Source organism: Trachemys scripta, chromosome 9 (assembly GCF_013100865.1).
Source record: "Trachemys scripta elegans isolate TJP31775 chromosome 9, CAS_Tse_1.0, whole genome shotgun sequence".
In the NCBI taxonomy this organism is placed as follows: domain Eukaryota; kingdom Metazoa; phylum Chordata; order Testudines; family Emydidae; genus Trachemys; species Trachemys scripta.
The window spans coordinates 69653524-69660105 of NC_048306.1; the positions used below are offsets into that span (position 1 = coordinate 69653524).

Genomic DNA, 6582 nt, shown 5'->3' on the forward strand with positions numbered 1-6582 from the left:
TGCTCCCTTATAAGGTTGTCTGGCAGCCGCCTGCTTTGTCCACTGCTTGCAAAAAGAGCAGCCCGTTGGAGCTAGCTGGTGGGGGCTTGAAACCAGGATGGACCGGCAGCCCCCGCATCAGCTCCCCATTCCCCCAAGTTCCCTGTGCAGCAGCCGCTCAGCAGGCTACCAATTGCCGGCAGTTCAGCTGTCCCTCCCCATGTGCTGTCCTGGCCTCTGCCTTGGAGCTGCTCCCGGGAGCCTCCTGCTTGCTGTGCGGGGGTGAGGGGAAATGAGGGGGACTAATGTCAGGGTGTCCCCCTCCCCCCAGCTCCTGCCCCCCCCCCCACCTTCCATAGAGCGGGGGGGGGGTCGGGGACACACACAACAGGGCTCAAGACGGCAGGAGCTTCCTGGCAGCAGCTGCTGTCTCAGCTTGCTGATCAACTTAAAAGGCAATGTACTTAGAGTGGGGTCAGCATTTTTAAACGTGCAATGCGCATCTCTCTCTCACACACACAGTGTGTGTCTCTGTCTGCCATGCTTTCTCCCCTCCCTCCATTCATGCTTCCCTGTAGAATGTGAGGCTACATTAACAACAATGAGTTAACCCTTGAGGGCTCAGCCAATTGCTAGTTCATCATTTAGCAGTAAGGCATTCCATGGGAAATAGCCCACTCTCTGACTCCACACCTCAACCAAGCTTCACAATCATCATTGCTGTGTACCAGTGTTAAATTGTTTGTTTAAAACTTATACTGTGTGTAACAGTATAGTCTTTTGTCTGGTGAAAAAAATTTCCCTGGAACCTAACCCCACCCTACTTACATTAATTCTTATGGGGAAATTGGATTAGCTTAACACCGTTTCGCTTAAAGTCGCATTTTTCAGGAACATAGCTACAACGTTAAGCGAGGAGTTACTGTAAAGGATCACACTTTCACTTTATCACAGAATTGTGAGCCAACATGTGATTTTTCATCACACAGAAATAATCATGTAAATGACATCAAGCTTTCGGTTTAAAGAACTTGATATCACAACATTTAAATATATAATTTAACTACTAACATACATTTAAATATTTTCCAGAGAATTTTTCTAAGAAATTTTATAATGTTATCTACATACTAAAGCTTTTAGTATTTTAAAGGAAAACTGGCTTCCTCAAGCCCAAATTTTCATTTTGATCTCACAGTTAAGACATAATGATGAATTAGTGACAACACAATGATTTCCAGGGCAACAGACTAGTGTCATTAGTACAGGATTAAGAGGGAACATTAAGGGAGAAAGCCTTTATGAAAACACAAAAATGTCCAATAATGAAGAAAATACAGAAAAACAATAACTAACTTCATATACAGATGCACCTATGGGTCTCTAAAACAAGGAACAGTTCATAGGAGAGCAGTTGAAGTTGTGTATTTGATTATACTTTTGTTGATTTGATTTTAATTTAAATCATAAAAATACTCCCAAACTGCATGTATGAAAAATGAATTATTGATAACGGGTGACAGCTCCAGCTCTTCGCTTAACATTTTCACTCTACTGTATTCAAGTTAGCAAAAACCCCTACATTTAAACATAGGGTTAAGTAAAGTTTTTACTATTAATCTAATTCCAGATGAATTGAAGATTAAATGCAAAAGATAATGAGCCACAGACTGCATTCTGGTATACCGCTGCGTGAGAGAATGGAAGAGAGAAGGATCGTTCTTCCTATCTTCAAGCATCAGGCAACATCCCTCCAGAGTAAAAGGAGTGAGTCCACCAAGAGATGTGCATGACTACCATGGCAGAGCACTCACTATGTGTCTGCTCTGCTCGACTGAATTCCAGGGCCAGCTTTAGGAGGATTCAGCCGATTTGGCTGAATCAGGCCCCGCGCCAAGAGGGCCCCGCAGCAGCTGTCCACCCCGCTTCACTTCCCCCTCCTCCCCCCTAATGCTCTGCCCCCCCTGCTCCTCCCCCTCCCCTGCTTCCCGCGAATCAAATGTTCGCGGGAAGCCTGAAACAGGCAGGCAGCAGGTAAGCTGGGGGTGGGGGTGCGAGGAAGCGCGGCCCGAGCGGCTCCCTCTGGCGGCAGGCCCCGGCAGCTCCGGCCCGGATCGGACCTTGGAGCGCCGGCCCCGGTTCCGGCCGAGTGGCTCCGGCTCCGGCCCCGGCCCTAGAGACTCCAGCTCGGCTCGGGCCCCGGGGCACCAGCCCCAGCCCCGGCCCTGGCCGAGCAGCGCCGGCCAGCAGCTGAGCACCCCCAGCCCCAGTCCTAGCGGCTCCAGCCCGGCTTGGCTCGGGCCCCGGTTCCGGCTGAGCGGCGCTGGCCAGCGGCTGAGCACCCCCGGCCCCAGCGGCTCTGGCTCCGGTCCCAGCGGCTCCAACCTGGACCCAAGCCCCACGATCCCGGCCGGAGCTCCGGCCAGAGTGTGGCCCGATTCCTGGGGGCGGGGCTTGCCCGCTCTTGCTAAAGCCAGCCCTGCTGAATTCAATGGGAGTTTTGTCATGGTTGTAGGGCAGTGAAGGATTAGTTTATACATCTTGAGATAGAAAGGTCTAGAACTTCAATTGGTATAAATCAGCATAGCTCCACTGACGTCAGTGGAACTATATTATTTACACCAGTTAAGGATATGCTCATAAGTTTGTTTTTTCTTTTAAAGCATCATTAAAATTTTGCATTATCATGATGTGGCCAATCCCAGTACCTTACTGGTTTGTTTATCAGTATCCTACTAGTTTGCTGTTCCCCTTTCCCTGAACCTCCATCTCTCTCTCTCTCTGCTCTGTCTTTTAGATCCCAATGCTGCAAAGGCGGGTAAAGTTAATTTGTGCATAAGTGTTTGCAAGATCGGAGCCAGAGTATAACCTCTTTTGGGGCAGAGTCCATGCCTTCTTTTATGTTTGAAAAGCACCTAGTACATAATAGGCACTGTTAGAAACAATAATAATGATACCTCCAAATGGTATGTGGTGTGCAGGAAGCAGATGCATACTAAACCAAACCTGCAATCAGCAGCAAGCAGTAACTGGAAGCAATTAGGGAGCACAGAGGCATCTTACTGAGAGAAGCAGCTACAAAGCTTTCATCCATGTGTTATGTCAACTCACTGTGCCAATTGTGTTACCCATCAGCCCCAAAATTCAACAAGTGTTTGGCTCTAGGTCAGGATTTGGCCCTGTGTACATACAAGGCTGAGATTATACTTCCATAAATGTCCATGGCAATTTGAAGTTCTGATTCCCACAGCAACCCTAATTCAGCTTCTTTTGTACATTTGTAGAATTTTCCATTACTGTATACAATGTTAATTTTAATGGCTTGTCTATTTGTCCCTAGAGAGTTGGGGGACAATTTATAGCTGTTGTGAGAATTTCCTGACTTTAGGACAATTAATATCTCAATCTGTATACTGCCGTTAACATATTTGCATTTAATTTCCATTTTTAAAAGAGATAAATTAGCTTTTATTAAACAATTTAGAGTTATTAGAATACTTACATTTGCTATACATGTCTGCCTACATTTTATGATTATTTCCACAATAATATACTTACTGGAGCACCTCTAACGAAATCTGAAATATATGCAGAGTTTCCTTTTTCTCCTTTTTGCCCAAGAACACCCTGAAAAATCAGTCAGTAATTAAAAATCAGATTATGTTCTGTAATAACATTATGATCTGTCCTCTGATACTCTAAGCTACTGTACACTTCTCAGTTTTGATGGCATTAATACTCTCTATAACTCCCAGCCATATTTAATTTCAATGGACGCAGTGGCTACCAGCGTGTAAGTTCTTTACCTTTCCTAGAAATTCATACCAGGATTTATAAGAAGCCAGTGGTATCCTGTTTAAAGTAGGAAATCTGGAGCTACCGATTGCTGAACCTAAAGAAACTAAATTCTTCAATCATTAGTACATATACTTTATACCAAAAATAAATGTGATGTCTAATGTGATGTCCATGGGACTTGCTGTAGAGTCCACACATAACTTTGCTTGTCTTGGTACCCACAAAATCTTAACCTGCTTCAGCAGGAACAGATTTCATTGCTCCTGCAAAACAGAATGTCTGTGCTTAATTAACTATGAAGGGCATGATGTACACAGTAGGAACGGATATATCAGAACACTTATCCCTTAACACTTATTCCTCACAATAAACCAAAATCACGCTTGGTGAAATCCTGGCCCTACTGCTGTCGATGAGAGTTAGCAAAATCACCCACTATATTTTTTTCCATGGATGCCCCAGGGCTGGACTTCAATAGAACCAGGACATCATCTTCCACAGAACATAAACATCCAGAATCTGTACTCAATGAATCACAGTGTCAGCCCAGTCTTACACTGACATTCTAAAGCCTGAGGTCAGAAATGAATAGGAACGTAATTATCACAGGAATGCAATAATAAATTGAAGAGCAGCAGCTGCATACAGCTGGAGGTAGCTATAGCACAGTGGTTTTCAAACTTTTTTTCTGGGGACCCAGTTGAAGAAAATGGTTAACATCTACAACCCACAACGGAGCTGGGGATGAGGGGCTTGGGGTGGGCTCAGAGCTGGGGCAGAGGGTTCTCGGGCAGGGGTGAGGGCTGCAGCGTGAGGCCAGGAATGAGGGGTGCAGGGTGTGGGCTCTGGACTGGGGCAGGGGGTTGGGATGCAGGAGGAGGTCAGGGCTCTGGGTGTAGGCTCTGGGGCAGGGCTGGGGATGAAGGGTTTGGGGTGCAGAAGGGGCTCTGGGTTTGGGTGGGGCTCAGGGCTGGGGCAGGGGGTTGGGGTATGGGAGGAGGTCAGGGCTCTGGACTGGGGGGTGCAGGCTCTGGGGTGGGGCCAGGGATGAGGGGTTTGGGGTGCAGGAGGGGCTCTGGGTTCTGGGGGGCTCAGGGCTGGAGCAGGGGGTTGGGGTGCGGGAGGGGGACAGGGCTCTGGGGTGGGGCCGGGGATGAGGGGTTTGGGTGCAGAACGGGCTCCAAGTTTGGGGGGGCTCAGGGCTGAGGCAGGGGATTGGGGTGTGGGGTTGGGGCATGGACTTACCTCCGGCGGCTCCCGGTCAGCGGTGCAGCTGGGGTTCAAAGGCAGGGCTCCCGCACCTGAAGCAGCCAGTAGCAGGTCTGGCTCCTAGGCAGAGGCGCGCAAAATCTCGACTGCAGGCACCGCCCTCCAGTTCCCAGTGGCTGGGCGGTGCTTGCGGTGAGGGCAACACGCGGAGCCCTGTGGCTCCCCTACGTCGAAGCCAGACCCGCTGCTGGCCGTTTCCGGGGTGCAGCATGGTGTCGGAACATCTAGGCACTAGCCTGCCTTAGCTGGGTAGCACCGCCGACAGGACTTTTAACATCCTAGTCGATGGTGCTGACCAGAGTGACCCAGTGCCTTACATGCCGCGACCCAGTACTGGGTAGCAACCTGAACTTTGAAAAACGCTTCTATAGCAGAATGAACCTGTTAAACAGAGGCCTTTCTGGAACTGTCACACTGAAAGCTGTATTTACCTCTGCCTTATTTACACTTATGTCTCTAAACAAATTTCAAGTTTGATTTCTTTGTACAACAATATATTTTTATTAAATGAATCTTGTCACCTTTTCAGCTGCTTAAGCTAGGATTTTATATTGTCAACCCTTCCTTTAATTTTTCCAACCATTTATTTGTGATTTAAAGGGACAGTAATAGGTATATATTTAAGATAAGTGAAATTAACACGTATTTAGTTTATATACGAAATTATACAGGAAAATGATATAAACAGGAAGTAACAGGGAAATTAACAGTCCATTGTGATACTGATAGTAGGTAATCAAGTGGGTATTTGGTACAATAAATCAGTTAGTAAATTGGAGTCAGTCTATATGCAGAGCTTGGTGTGGCATTATTATACTCAAGTAGATAATTAAGATATTTGCTCTGACTTTGTCATGTTTTCCTAGAAAGCCCAATGTATTGGTGTTGGCATTTTAGTTCGGATCCAAGGCTGCGAGTCTGTTGGTTTATGTTCTTTTATATGCTGGGAGTGATAGGTCTGCAAAGGCTCAGATTTCCTTGAACCAGCTGGATTCAGGCTATAGTTTTGTTCCATGTCTCACTTTTTCTTTTATCTCATCCCTTTACTTCTTGTAGATGACAGTCTAGTCCATGAGACATAGTACAGTCAGAGATTTCCTAGCAGCTACCGTTACCATGTTGAACAGAAGTTATTTTATTGTTCTGAAAGGTGTAGTGGGTTTGATTTTTATCAAATTGTTTGCTGGTGGCATGCTGCAGCCTATTAAAACTGCGCCACCAGAAATGTCGGGAGGGTTAATTATCGTATTTGGATCATGTTTTATCCCTCTGCTTTACCCTTTGCTTGTATATTGCTTGTTTTCTTAGGCCTGGATTCAGCAAGGAATTTAAGTACATGCCTAATTTTATGCATCTGAATAGCTTCAGTGGCTTCAATAGGATTGCTCACATGCTTAAAGTTAGGCATGTGTTTTAGTAACTTACTGAGTCAGGGCCTCAGGCTATTAGTATGAGCAGTACTAGCCATGTCATGGGGCATTCCTGGATTACAAACAAATATAATAAGGCCATAGGGTAACAGTCAGAAATGGTGCT

General features: G+C 46.3%; 1 protein-coding gene across 2 annotated transcripts in view; it reads right to left on the minus strand.

The window, feature by feature from the left end:
• Positions 1 to 3911, minus strand: part of COL4A4 (collagen type IV alpha 4 chain) — a 78902-nt gene extending 74991 nt beyond the window's left edge. The window contains exon 1 of one of the 2 annotated variants that reach the window (XM_034780570.1): positions 3538 to 3911. The gene's annotated coding sequence lies outside the window, so the exon portion shown is untranslated. The remainder of the gene's footprint in view (positions 1 to 3537) is intronic. The other variant, XM_034780569.1, reaches the window with a different exon arrangement.
• Positions 3912 to 6582: the final 2671 nt, after the last annotated feature.